The sequence below is a fragment of the Canis lupus genome, chromosome 7, assembly GCF_011100685.1.
Source record: "Canis lupus familiaris isolate Mischka breed German Shepherd chromosome 7, alternate assembly UU_Cfam_GSD_1.0, whole genome shotgun sequence".
In the NCBI taxonomy this organism is placed as follows: Eukaryota; Metazoa; Chordata; class Mammalia; order Carnivora; family Canidae; genus Canis; species Canis lupus.
The window spans coordinates 51,901,024-51,916,502 of record NC_049228.1 but is presented as its reverse complement, the minus strand read 5'-3'; positions in this window follow the sequence as shown (position 1 = coordinate 51,916,502).

Here is a 15,479-nt window from a genome sequence, read left to right as displayed (position 1 = left end):
AGTAAGTCTAGTAGTCAGACCATCTCTGTTTAGAAATCCTTCCATCCATGGCCAGAAATGCAGAAGTTCTTGGGTAGGGGTGGAAAGACTGTGATGCACCACCCTGTAGAGTGTTCCCCTTTGTGTCTTGGATTTTGTGGTTAGTGGCACACAGCTTACTCACACTAGTAGAGTGAGGCAGCTGGGGAGTGGCACCTGTGACTAGATCTTCCTAGCAAACAGCATGACAGGTAGGTGGTGAAGAATGAGGGTTAGAACTCAAGGTGTCTACATCCTGTCTTCCAGTGTAGATAACAACCAGCATGAGGGGCTTAGCATGGCATAGAAAGGATGTCCACAGATGGTAAGGGAACAGAAATAAGGGCTTCGGACAGCTGTTGATCTTTGAACACTGGGACAACCCCCCAAGAGGAATGTCTTCTGAGGCAGCACAACCTAGGTCATTGAGCTGGGCTTCACAGGCTGGGAGTTGTTGTAGGAATGTTGTTCTGGGTGCCCAGAACAAAGATTCATGCATATGAGCTTTGACACAAGCATATTTGCAAGAACTGGGGGATACCAAATTTGAAAATTTAAGTTCAAACAAATTGAAAACAGGAGCCTTTGAGAAAAGAGGAAATGCATTGGAGAACATCAGGTTTCTCCTAAGGTTTGATAGCTTAGGTCATAGTTGCAAGAAGCTTACCCAAAAGTACTAGGGACATCTGGGTCATATTAATAGGGAAGATGATTACTGCACGGAGGGTCAGAACATCTTAAGAATTTCCTGAATCACTGGGGACTGGCTCAAGAAAAAATGCAGCATAGCTCCCTTAGGTGGGGTAGGAGGGAAAACAGACACAGGATATAGTTTGTCACTCTCAGTCCTATTGGACATACAGATTATGTCCATGAGAAGGTAATTAATACAAAGAACTAAGTGCCTAGTAAGTGTGTTTAAAAACAGACTAGAAGATTTCAGAAGAAACAAAAGCTAACCAGGGTTAGTGCTATCAGAGAAGTTCTATGCAGTGAGTAAATTCTAAACAGGGCCCTCAAGAATAGATTGGCCGTATTAGAGGGAACGTAAAAGAGTGAAAGCAGAATTATAAATACGATGTATTGAGCTCCTACTATGTAGCAGATACTTAATGTTCATTAGCTTCTGCATCCACACAAAAACCAAATAACAAAGGTATTACTATCCCCTCTTAGAGCTGAGGAAGCAGCCTCAGAAAAACATTAAATAAGGAAATGTTACCGAGCAAGGAAGTAGCAGAAATAGTATTCAAACTCATCTATCCAATGCTGATTGAATAGTCATTCCCTTTTATCATATCTTTTCTCTCTTACTGTGAAATGCTGCGTAAGAGTAGACAGAATGCCAGGTATGCAGTGTGAAGGGAGACCCCGTAGTGCTGCCTAATCAGGGACATATTAAGAGAATAAAGACAATAAAGTTGAGGCTATACAGCATATGACCCTGAGTGCCAAGCCTAGGAATTTGGGCTCCATCTAACAACATACTGGGATCACAGATGGTTTTAAGGAAGGAAGTCTCCCGAGGGCTCTGGTAGAACATTGATCTAGCAGCAGCATGAACTGTAGCTGGGAGGTAGGGAAACCTGTGGGGAGGTTACTGAGCTTATTTAGGTATGGGGTAGTACTGGACGGAGCCTCAAGCACCCTTGGTAAGAGGAGATAGATGTAAGAATATTTTTTTTAAAACACTAAAGGAAACATTGTAACCATCAAAAGTCACCCTCTGGGACCAAGGGAGGAAGAGATTCATGAGGGAGGGCCTCAGATCATGAAACCCTTAAGATGCCTGACTTGGGCCCCAGTGGCAATAAGCAAGCCTGCACACATGATGATCAGTTTTTCTCTTGAAAATGTCTGACAGCAGGGACCTCATGCCCTCCCTACCTTGGTTGTTCTCCTTAGGACCTGATCCCCATCTGCGGTCAGGAGCATCTACCTCTAACCACAAGTCTTCCCTGCTTTTATTTAAACATTCTTTTCCTCTAGTTAGAAGTTGGTCGATTGGGAGCTTTACTACCATGTTGAGTAATGATTTATAATCCAGTAGTCAGTGACTTATAAAGAAGAGGCTATAAGACCACATGGCCTCAAGGAATCTTCATGTGTCTGTGGAGGATGGATTCAGACCAGAATTGACTGTGGCAAAGAAGGTAGATTTTAGGCAAGGAACCTGAGGTGGTATACAGTTATATGACATTTGTCACAAAGGGGCCTGCATATCAATTGTCCTAATTCTATATAAGGTTGACAATCCCTTTTTGTGGGCTATTAACCTGGCTAATTTCTGTCCACTCCTCCTTTGGAGAGAAAATAATGGCAATATTATATGAAAGCCCACTTCTCTGCTCTGTTTTCTCTGGGTTCTTGCAAGGTAGAAGGAATGAGAGCTAACAGGACCAGGGTGTGTGTATGTGTTGTGTTCAGTTCACCCTCCTCCACATACTCCTTTATCACAAGTTTAAACAACGAACTAGTTAATCACCATTATGCAAGCACTGTGGCTGTGGTGTTTCCATACTGGTGAGGGCTGGAATGAAAGATCCAGCTTCAGAGACGACAGCAGTGATGAAGCCACAGGTCCCCACTGTTAGTGGAAGGGGCCTGCCTGAGTTCATGGCCCAGGTGGAGTTTATGTTTGTGTCCTAGCATGAGTCCAGAAAGGATTTGAACTCTGGGTATCGAAGTCCTGACTTCAGCAAGCAACACCTGGCATTAGAATAATGCAGAGGGAATACTGGCAACGTATTGCAGTATTAGGTTGCAAAACTGTTCTCGTGGCCAAAAGAACCCTATTTTTCTTCTTCTATAACCTCTGTCCCCCATCTTCATAGAGAATTGGCAAGTAGGTGGAGCACTAGAAATGTCCCATTAACTACCCTTTATATTTTTTAATGAAAAAGTTCTAGAAATGGTGCTCCCTACAATAAAATCTGCTTAACTTATTATGGAGACAAAAGTTAGGAATGTTAAGCAGTTCTTAGGTCCACGGAAGAAAGATTAAGGAGGCTAGTGAAACTAGGAAGCCCATATCAAATCACAGGATGCATGGTGACGACCTCTCCCCTCTCCCTTCACTAAGACTGCAGCTTCCACTGGGGCTGAGGAGCTGTCACCAAAGTATGCAATTGCCTCATTACCAGAGAGAGGAGCTGCACCCTGGGAACCTTCCCAGCCCCCTGAGGCACAGAGACCCAGGATAACAGCATGGCAATGCACCCCCTGCTGGCTTTTATTGTATGCTAATGTAATGGGGCCATCCGTCTGAAGGCTGTCTGTGCATAGAAACAGGATTTCTTTTTGTCTAGTTGGAAGTCATTTGAGATTCTAGCAAGCAGAAATGAGTGTGTGTTGCAGGAGGTAGGAAAGGAGAAGGACACAAAGTAGAGAGGAAGGATGTACTGGGAGTGGGTAAAATAAAGATTCTGTGAGGGAACATGAGAAAAACTCAGAGAATTTTCTGCATTAATGAAGTTTAACTTCAAAGTAGAACAAAATGCAGGGTAATGGACCAGCATATACTTCCCAATGCAGATCACCAAAACAAATCCACAGGGCCAGGGTCACACACAGCAGGGAAGCCCAAGGTCACCCTACTTCTGAAGAATGAGAAATTGAGCACAGGCACATCTCCAACCTGTGTTTTTCCTTAGGGAAGAATTTTGCCATTTCTGTGCTGCTTTCCTTCTTTCCAGAAAGGACACAATCGCTTAATGTAATGAAAAAAGGTTTCCATGCTGCCTTTGGAATACCTTTCTTTCACAGAGGCTTCTATTCACAGGAGTGGCATTTTAGACCTGATTGATTGTCAAGTATGCAGAAAGAAAGGAACAAAGAGGGAGAGAAGAGGAGGAGAAAGGAATAAAGCAGGAAGGAAGGGATGGAGGGTGGAGGGAAGAAAGAAAGAAGGAAGGAAGGAAAGAAGAGAAGGAGAGAGGGAGGAGGAATACATTAGCCAAGCTGATCGCCACATGCCACAGAATAACTGTGGTGTTAGTTTTACTCTTGGCAGTTTTACATAGACTTACCTTATCCCCAGATCATCTTAAGCAGAAGACAACAGAGGGAGTCAAATAAACTCCTCTATGGGAGAGGTTCCATGTCACTCTGTTCATCGTTTCTTTTTCCATGGTCCTTTTCAGCTCCCAGACCATGAGGCTCACAGCCAGACTCATCTGCTTCCCAGTAGTTGGGTCCTTCAGATCCTTCTCCAGATGAGCATGGGGTTCTTAAAACAAGAAGCAGAGATTGCATTATCTCTTTCTTTTGTAACTTCATGAGTAACACGATGAAGGCTTGAGAACACGTCAGGTTTTCAGGACATCTCTGTGGAGTGATTATTTCCTCTAATATAGATTTTCTAAAAGACAACTCCATGTAATATCCAAGTTTTAGGTCTATCATAAAAAGTGGTACATAATCTTTATAATGATTGAAAAGTGTTCAGTGGCATTGCATCTTTTCACAGTAACCCCCTTCTGGCGTCAAATAGCATCAAAGCCATTTGATATCAGAGAAAGAGAGCTGGGAGACAGGCCCACCCTGTTACAGGTGAGAAGAGCCATCACCTTTCCTCTTAAAAATCCAACTCCATTCCCTGTGAGTTCACATAACCATTTTTGCTATATTTAGGTTCCAAATTCTTTTCAAACACACTCTTGGATCATCCTCCATGAGGCAGGGGCCACAGGAAAGTGGAATAATGAAACTGTGATACTGATTGGAAGCAGCTCTGGGATGTAGGTCCTGCTACTAAATGTCATCCCTTATCAATGCCTCGGTTTCTATCTGCAAAACAAGGAGGGCAAACTAGGTAAAATCAAATGACTTCCAGCCTTCACACCCTCATTTTAATCATCCAGCCCCACACCAGGAATTGGGTGGAAACTTCAATCCCTAGACACCTCCAGGGGCTTTGTGCATTAGCACCCAAGGTTTCTCTGATTCTCTGAAAGCTACCTTGTTTTACAGAAGATTTTAATCCTAATGTCCAAAAAGGTCAAAGAGAGTCAGTTTCTGAAATGAAAAGATTAATGTTGCCATGGATGGGAGAGAAACCAGAGGGAGATTTCTGCCCGAGCATGAGAATTCTATCTTGTGGGATTTTTTTTCTTCACAGCAAATAAGGTTTATGGATTGCAATGAGGAGTCTGTCGCATTAAAATAAGTCTTTTTACAGTATTTTCCCATTTAAGCCTCACATGGGCAGCATGCTGGATTGGGCCCGGAAAGGCAGACTCACTAGTTTTTCAATTTAGTTTGTTAATAGCCTGCCTTTCATAAAAGCATCAGGCACAATCACACCAATCCCTAAATCAATAGGATGATGCAGCAATGCCTCACAGAAATGATATTTTTGAAATAAATATATACCATTCAGCCAGGCCCGTTTGACATCAAATTTATATACTCAATAAGAAAGCACAATTAATGGTCCCGAACTGTATTTTCCTTCACCTATTTCACATTTCAAGAAGCACAGGATTTCTTAAGGAAAAAAAATAATAATAAAAGAAGAAAGAAAAAGAGCAAAAAAGCATTCCATTCATAAATGGAATGAAGGTATTAAAAAACAATGCTGGCTTGTTGGTGCCTCCCACAACCCATTCATCTTACCACCAATCTCATTTCTCTCTTCATTCTGGTTTTTGCACAGATGTTACTTCTTTAGAGAAAACTTCTGACATCCCATTTAAAACAGCACCTCATTCTCTCTCTGTCCATTTACACTGCTTTTCATTGCATTTCATTACATTATATTTGTTAACTGTCATTCCTCCTCCCAACAAATGGAAGCTTCATCGGGGCAGGATCTTTGCTATTTTATTCAGGACTATATCCCTGGTGCCTATAAAAGTATCTGACTTCTGGTAAATTTCTAATGGAATTTCTTAAAGGATGGGTGAATGAATACAAATAAATTGATGAATGAACAAATACCTCATTTCCCTCCTAGGTATATTGATCATGAAACTGTGTGATCACATTCATACAGTTAAACAACCATAGAAGATATGTGTTACTTCCACTTACTCACTAAACCAATCAATCAATAACAACTTCTTAGTTTTGATGATATTTCCCTCTGGCGTGTGCACGGTATGTGTACACATGTTGGGGAGTATTCCATATTATTATAAATAATGCAAAGTAGCAATAAAACTATGCTGATTGGAGAACATTGCCACCATTACCAGGTTTACCTCTATCCTTCTTCTGTGTCCTGACATGCTAGGGAAAATTTTATCTCAACCTTTAGAGGTTTCCCATTTTTCTACCCCTCTAACATTTTTATCATTTATGCAAGTTTACCTGGTAGCAAAATTAGAGGTAAAGGAATTTTATGAAATATTGTTATGGGTTATTATGGGGAAACTTATGGTCTTTGAAAATTTTTTTTTTCTTTTATGTGGCTCCTTTATTTTTTTATTTTTATTTTTATTTTTAATAATAAATTTATTTTTTATTGGTGTTCAATTTGCCAACATACAGAATAACACCCAGTGCTCATCCCGTCAAGTGCCCCCCTCAGGGCCCGTCACCCATTCCCCCCACCCCCCGCCCTCCTCCCCTTCCACCACCCCTAGTTCGTTTCCCAGAGTTAGGAGTCTTTACGTTCTGTCTCCTTTTCTGATATTTCCCGCACATTTCATCTCCCTTCCCTTATATTCCCTTTCACTATTATGTATATTCCCCAAATGAATGAGAACATATAATGTTTGTCCTTCTCCGACTGACTTACTTCACTCAGCATAATACCCTCCAGTTCCATCCACCTCGAAGCAAATGGTGGGTATTTGTCGTTTCTAATGGCTGTGTAATATTCCATTGTATACATAGACCACATCTTCTTTATCCATTCATCTTTCGATGGACACCGAGGCTCCTTCCACAGTTTGGCTATTGTGGACATTGCTGCTATAAACATCGGGGTGCAGGTGTCCCGGCGTTTCATTGCATCTGAATCTCTGGGGTAAATCCCCAACAGTGCAATTGCTGGGTCGTAGGGCAGGTCTATTTTTAACTCTTTGAGGAAACTCCACACCTAATTAAGGACAGAAATCACATTTTAATTACTCTTTGTTGCTGAGTTTTATTTTATTGAATCCAATACATGCTAAGACTGAACTCTATGGGATCACAGATTATAGTTGGGTTTTGTTTGATAACTTCTGTAAAACACTTATTAAGGTGCCAGATCCAAATATACCTCAGGTAGAATTATCTTCCTACACTAGTATCAAGAGTATATTTTTTACCATGAGTGCATAGGTTTACTGTACTTGTGTTCTGAAGAAGTTTGAGTTCATCCAACAAAAACCATCATTGTTGGACAGTAACAACTGGAGAAATTACAAAGAATTTCAGACTACAGTATGACAGAGCTCCAAATTTGGGGGGGAAACAAATACTGTTCAGGAATAAATGTTTCAGCCAAGAACTAGCCTTAAGAGATTTCAGTAAATTGAAGAAGTCAAAATACTCCCTTAGCAATATTTGAACTGGTTATTAGACATTCTGTCCTAACCCTTATAGACATTCATTTTCTGAAGGAATCAGTCACTCTGAGGCAGGGAGAAGAAATCAGTGTCAAGACTGATCAGATCCAGGGATCCCTGGGTGACTTAGCAGTTTAGCGCCTGCCTTTGGCCAAGGGCATGATCCTGGAGTCCTGGGATCGAATCCTACATCGGGCTCCCGGCATGGAGCCTGTTTCTCCCTCTGCCTGTGTCTCTGCCCCCACCCACCCTCTCCGTGTCTCTCATGAATAAACAAAATATTAAAAAAAAAAGACTGGTCAGATCCATAGAGAATTTCACTGGCAAATGCACAGATCCTGAGGATTGAGCTATGCCCTGTCCTGGGACTAAAGCCAGCTTTTAAACTTCCGGTGCAGGCTATCTGATTAAAAAAATAAAAATAAATAAATAAAAAATAAATAAAAGATTGAGGTATCTGAAGGAGCCTACCTTTCCCATGTGCCTTTTCCATGTACCACTGAGAAGTTACTGTGCTCGTAACTAAAAGGAAAGGACTGTTAATCATGTTTAGAGCATGCCACTGAAACAGTAGCAGAATAAACAGCTATGGAGGAAAAAATTGATGGCATCCAAGGGAGAATTTAAAGGGCTAATATCTACCTACTTTGTTGCAGGATATTCTGCCAAATTGTGGGGGAAAAAAAAAAAGTACATATGATGGTCTCTTCCTTCTAGGAGGGATCAACTATATGTAAACAAGTGCATCATAAATCAATGTGGAATATCACATTCAGAATTAGGGGAAGCCCAGGTTGTTTGTTCAAACAGGTTACAGAAAAGGGTGAATTTGAGCTGGACTGAAATGTATCATTGCCACAAGTATTTTTGAGTGGAATAAGGCTGATTGCCCTAAAGACAGATATTGGGTTTACTGTGCAACATCAGTCTAGTTCATTAACAATTGGTAGTTAAAAAAAAAAAAAATTGGTAGTTACTCTTACTGTGCCTATGTTTTGTGCTAGGCCTTGTACTAAGCAATGTAGAGTAATTATCTCATTTAATCATCACAACTTCTCTACAGATGTGGTAAATATCATTATTACTGTTTTCTTATAGATAAGGAAACTGAGGCACAGGAAGGATAATAACTTGTCCATGGTCCCACAGATGACAGAGTCAAGGCTCAAACCACAGTCCATCTGATGCTCAAAACATTGGACTCCAGTCTTCATTGTTAATAAAATCTAAGTCTAACAGAGTATTTATCATGATTTGGGTTATTGTTCTGAGCACTGTGAAAGTACAACTCATTCAAGACCACACTGTCAAGCAAGTGCGGTTATTTCCTATTTTGCATATGAAGAATAGAAGCAGAGAGATAGGTAAATTTTACAAGGTCACATGGCTAGGAAGTTACAGAGCTGGGATTACAACCCCAGTAGCTGGTGTGAAGAGCCAAGTTCATAAGCTTTATATTCTAATTCCTCTCTAGTTTTATATTATGCCAAGTGTTCCCCATACATCTGCATATTCTATCCCATAGTCTAGTTTTAAGGTGCAGAGATGATAGTGATGATTAGTTTTTCACCATTCACCTGACTAGTTATTTTCATTTTGGACCAGAATTGTCTCTCTTGAGCATATAGAGAATGATCAGAGTGTCACAAAAGGTTCTCTTGGCTCAAGATCTTCTTTATGGACTCCAGTTAAGGTTTTGAATTTCCAGTCTTTGGATTCAATTTATTCTATAGGTCAGAATTTAAAGAAGAAATGTATTGGGGTGAACAGAGTGAACTTTACCAGAGATAAAACTGGTTGTGGTTAGCTGGAATGACTTTCCTTCAAAGAACGGACCACGTGATTGGTCAGTTAGGACAGAGAGAGGAGAATGAGGAGATGCAAAAGGGAGAATATGAAGTGGGCAGCTAGGCACTTAGCAGACATTGATCTGGGCCCTCAGCTCTGAGGAGAGAAAAAGAATCTACTAAAAGAGAAGAGAGAATCTCTCAGGGGAGAATATATAGAGAATAAAAATCCTTCTTGGCCTCTGCATCATTTCCCTTAGTCTGAACTTTGTTTCAGGAACTGTGGCCTAGACCCATAGGACAACAGAGAAATATCAGCCCTGATGCAGCCACATCCCCATATCTGCAGCAGGTAAAGACACAGAGAGAAGTCACCATTATGTAAAACAGGAGGCTGAAAAAGTGAATGGTACTGGCCAGTACTAATTATTTCTATTTTGGTGTGCAGGCAAATTGCTCCCTTCCCTCTGTGTGGGGTTTTTCTGTTGTGATCACCTCTCCTTTATATGCCTTGCCCACTCAGGGGACCTGATTTTAAGGCTCAGTTTTGTCAATTTTGGGTCATGTGTTCAGGCCAATTCACTTCACCTCCTGGGCCATTGCATCTTTACATACATGCTATTGTTGTAGCTTCTATTTGTCAAGCATGTAAATTATGAGTGCCAAATACACAAAGTACTTTCCCTACTTGGCTCTGGATAACATGCTGATCAACACTATGAGGCAAATGTTCTTAATCCCACTTAATGGGCAGGAAAATGGACATTCAGACACTCTGTAACTTACTTGTGATTAGAGAGCTTAGGGGAGTCAAGCCAGAATTTGAACTCAGGTCTGTTTGATTTCAGAACTGATGCATTTCAGCATACAGACTTCCTGTTTTCTTATATTGTATCTAATCTCTTGTTGCAGAATGAAAAAGCTAAAGGAAAGAAACGAGAAAGAGAATGAGGCAGGAGGAGGAAAGAAAGAAAGAAAGAAAGAAAGAAAGAAAGAAAGAAAGAAAGAAAGAAAGAAAGAAGAAAGAAAGAAAGAAAGAAAGAAAGAAGAAAGGAAGAAGGGAGGGAGGGAGAAGGAAGGAAGGAAAGAAAGAGGGAAGGAAGGAAGATTTTGTTTTTTTCAAAGGTTTATTTTGGGCATCAGTATGCTGGAGTCCCCAGGCTTTGACACAGACAGAAGTAGGAAAATATCCTTGGCACCAACCTACTAAGCAGATGAGAACAATTTCTACTCCATGGTCCCACATTCCTGATTCTCCCCAAGACCTGAAACTTTGTGTCTCTGATTTTGTTTGCTGGACTGCAGAGGTGAGTGTGGGATGGTGGAGTGGGGGTGGGAAGTAATATAATTTAGTTTAAGTTGCAGTTTTAAGCAACACAGACACTTGGATATTATTTTTATGTACTAGAATATGCCACTCAGCATATTCATCTGGGCATACTTAAACCTAAACCCACCTCTTGAGGCTGCACTTGTAGTAAATAGCATTAAAATTTGGGTGGAAGATGGAAATCTGAGATTTGTGAGTTGTGGGTGTTTACTAGAAGACAACAAAGGCCACAGATCAACCCAACATGAATGCCATGTCCACTGTCCAGTGATGCCTGAGAATCAGGGAAACAGTCAAGATGTCAGCTCATCTACTGGCCACACTAGTCCACCTGCCAACACGCTGCAACACACTCTGTTACCTGGAAATGGAGAAAATCTATAACAGAAAGGAGATGTAATGAGATGTTGGCTTTAATTCTGAAGAGGAATTCAAAAAGCATGAATTAAAGTTGCCCATAATTTAATCATAGAAGACATAGGTTCCAAGTCCATTTAGTGGACAAGAAGCTGCACATTCAGAATCACAGTTAATTTTCAGCTGGATTTCTTTCCTCTGTGGATGTAGTATCTACCACTGGCATAACTCTTGACTCAAAATCAGCACCTGGAATATCTAAACTAGGTTTCCTACCTCTCTGCCCAATCCAGCCACAGTATGGAAGGAAAAGAGGATAAAAGGAATCTTCTCAATGACTATGGTTCTCTAATCACTGTTCCCAAGTCATTTATTCCAAACATCAGCCACACTGAAGCTGGGATATAGTGCAGTCAATCACCTTAAAGCTTAAGGGTTCCCTTCTACAAACACCTAGTATACAGGCAACGGATGCTCAAACCTTCCATTGGCCTGTACTGATTCTCAGCAGGCTCCCCATACGTGGTTTGTGTGAGTTCATATCAGTATGTAAAAGTTAATTAATAAACTGTCCAGCATCCATTTCTCAGGTTACCTGCTACTTCTCTCATCAAGATAAAGACCTTGTCCAAGTCTCTCAGCTTTGCCACCATATGGACACTCTCACTGGTCCTCATCATTCAATGACTCCTACAAATATCTGTATAGTACTTACACTCCTTAAATGACTTCAACACATAGTATCTGATCTCATCCACACAATATTCTTCCCTTCCTCCAAATCATTACTTTTTTCTCACTTTAGAGTTGAAGAAACAGAGATCCAGAAAGTGATCCAAACAGGAAAAAAGACAGAAAACAAAAAACAAACAAACAAAAAAAACCCAGCAGAGCTACAGCTTAAATTTAGGTTTCATGGCAGTGGACCCCTGGCTGTGGCCTATGGATTTAGGTCTGAACACCCAAAACTTTCTTCATCTACATCACTCCTCACTGTGCCACTACTGCATCAGGCAGGCCACTGTAGTCCTATAAGCCTTCCCTTTGAGTGTTCTGTTTAAAGATCTCAGTCAAGTACATTTTTGTTGTTGTATTTTACTTCTCAGTGGAGAAGTCTTTCAACTAACTTTCAGAACCAATAAATAATAAGTTCATTCACACCACAGTGCAATTGATACTATCTAAAATGCATATGACTTTTCAGAATATTTGAATTTTGAGATAAAATTAATTGGAGACTCCAAGAAATTAATTCCCAATAGTGGAATTTTAGACATTACAATAACTGGATTTGGGCTATTTGAGTCTATGAATACCAAGCCTTTTCAAGAACTTCTATCTACCAACCACTTCTTTATTTATTTGTTTTATTATAAATTTATTTTTTATTGGTGTTTAATTTGCCAATGTATAGAATAACACCCAGTGCTCATCCCGTCAAGTGCCCACCTCTGTGCCCGTCACCTAGTCACCCCCACCCCCCAACCACCTCCCCTTCCACCACACCTAGTTCGTTTCCTAGAGTTAGGAGTCTTTCATGTTCTGTCTCCCTTTCTGATATTTTCCACTCATTTTTTCTCCTTTCCCCTTTATTCTCTTTCACTATTTTTTAAATTCCCCAAATGAATGAGACCATATAATGTTTGTCCTTCTCCAATTGACTTATTTCACTCAGCATAATACCCTCCAGTTCCATCCACGTTGAAGCAAATGGTGGGTATTTGTCATTTCTAATGGCTGAGTAATATTCCATTGTATACATAGACCACAGCTTCTTTATCCATTCATCTTTCGATGGACACTGAGGCTCCTTCCACAGTTTGGCTATTGTGGCCATTGCTGCTAGAAACATCGGGGTGCAGGTGTCCTGGCATTTCATTGCATCTGTATCGTTGGGGTAAATCCCCAGCAGTGCAATTGCTGGGTCATAGGGCAGATCTATTTTTAACTCTTTGAGGAACCTCCACACAGTTTTCCAGAGTGGCTGCACCAGTTCACATTCCCACCAACAGTGCAGGAGGGTTCCCCTTTCTCCACATCCTCTCCAACATTTGTGGTTTCCTGCCTCTTCTTTAGATCTCCTTTTGCCTTAAGGTCATTGCAGCTAAAATTGGGGTTGGAAAACCAACTCTATGATTGGTAAAATGTGGAAGAAAAAGAATGATTTGTAAAAGCATCTTTGAGTTAAAAAGTTTTCTTGTACTACCTATTACAAGGCCTAAAACTCCACAATTAGTTATTTATTCCTTTAGGTCACACATTTCTTTCCCCATATATATCTTTTAAAGTCGAAAAAGGTCTGAGAGTAAGACTTCATGAAGTTATTTTCAATGGCTAATACTTCATGATAAATGAGATAATCAGATACTTTCCACCATCACAAGAAAAGCCATAGCACATGCCTGACAAATGGTAAGTATTCAGTGACTGTAACTACTGTCATTTTATTATCAGAGAATTAGGGCCAAGTACCACATCTGCATTTTGGGCTACTATTAATGTAGAGGTATTGACATGTATCTCCTTAATTTTTCCTTCATCTCTGCATGATCAAGGACAAAATACTTAATAGCTCTGAAACTCATTTGCCCCACTTAAAAATGATATTAATAATTTTTACCGGGATCCCTGGGTGGCGCAGCGGTTTAGCGCCTGCCTTTGGCCCAGGGCACGATCCTGGAGACCCGGGATTGAATCTCACGTCGGGCTCCCGGTGCATGGAGCTTGCTTTTCCCTCTGCCTATGTCTCTGCCTCCCTCTCTGTGACTATCATAAATAAATAAATAAATTAATTAATTAATTTAAAAAATTAAAAAAAAATTTTACCTCATTGGTAATTATAAAGAATAAGTAAAAAAATTAGTGCATGTAATAAAATATATATTTATCTAAAAATATAAGGATTCATTAAAAGTAAAGGCATTCACTATGCATTCAACAGTACAAACAGTACTGTTTGTACACCCACGTGCCAGCAATACCACAATTTCAGCTTCCTTGGCCAGTGTTGCTCTTTGAGCCTCCTGCTCTAGCTGAGCCCAGGGGCTCACAGCAAGAATACCATGCCCAAAAGTCTGGCCTGGAAGGAGATAGTCACCAACCTATACCATGAGTTCTGTCAGGGACAGCTAACTTATAGGGTTCTAGCTCTCTGGTTGCTGAGATTTGATAAATACAATTCTTTGGAAATAGTTGTGGGAAAGTCTCTGAGAGCTCTCTATAGGTTGAAGTGATTGAGATTTTGAAGTTTTACAGAATTTATACATCCTGCCTCACATTCATAGAAATTCTCAGAGTACATCTATCTCCAAGTTGGTGGAGACAATATCCCCTATAGTTTGTATTGGTCTACATCTTGAAAGAAAGAAAAATGATCATTTTCTTTTTTTGTTGTTATTGATCTTTTATATTTTTCAATAAAACATATATATTTAAAGTGTAAAACATGATGATTTGACATATATATATATATATATATATATATATATAATGAAATGATGACTGTTGTCAAGATACTTAACACATTCATCTCTGGGACAGACTCCTGGGTGGCTCAGCAGTTGAGCGTCTGCCTTCTGCCCCGGGGCATGATCCTGGAGTCTCGGGATCCCTGCAAGGAGTCTGCTTCTCCCTCTGCCTATGTCTCTGGCTCTCTCTCTGTGTGTCTCTAGTGAATAAATAAATAAAATCTAAAAACAAACAAATTCATCTCTTCTCATAATTATAATTTTTTCTATCATTTTTTTTCATTTTATATGGCCAGAATATCTGAAACCTATTCTCATCAAATTCCAGTGTTCAACACATTATTATTAAGTGTCATCAGCATGATCTACATTAGATGTCTATACTTATCTATAAAACTGCAACTTTGTACCCCTTTCCCAGCATTTCCCCTTTTTCCCCACCTCTCTTCCCCTGGTAATCACTTTTCTACTCTTCATCTCTTTGGCAGTAAAAAGTAAAAGGCAGCCTCTCAGGGATCTTTGAACATATAAATAGCTGCAAATACCATTGTTTATCACTTCTTTGCCCACTGAACTGGATGTAGGTATCTGCCTGGGTGGTATCTCTACATAATCCCTTGAACTAACTTCCTATAAGGCTGTAGGCTGGGATATTTGATGCTTTAATAGTAGTATCTTTTGGCCAACTCTGGGAAATACATGTTGGGTGGAGTTCCTGACTCATGTACTTTCCATCAGTAGGGTCTACATAATGCTGAATATAGTGTCAGTTCTAATTCTAGTTCTAAGGGGATAGAGTGGGAACCCCTTTTGTCTATTAAATTATCCCTTAATTTGGGGGATTAATACTTGATAACTATAGGTATTATGATTTTGAAATATTTCACTCTGTCCTAATGCATGTCTTCTGAACACAATAACAAAACCAAAAATGAAAGTTGGAGTGGGTTTGTTTGGACCTTAGAGACATGTGTAATGCTCCTCAAATAAGATTTTTACCTAGAATACTAGTTCTATGTGT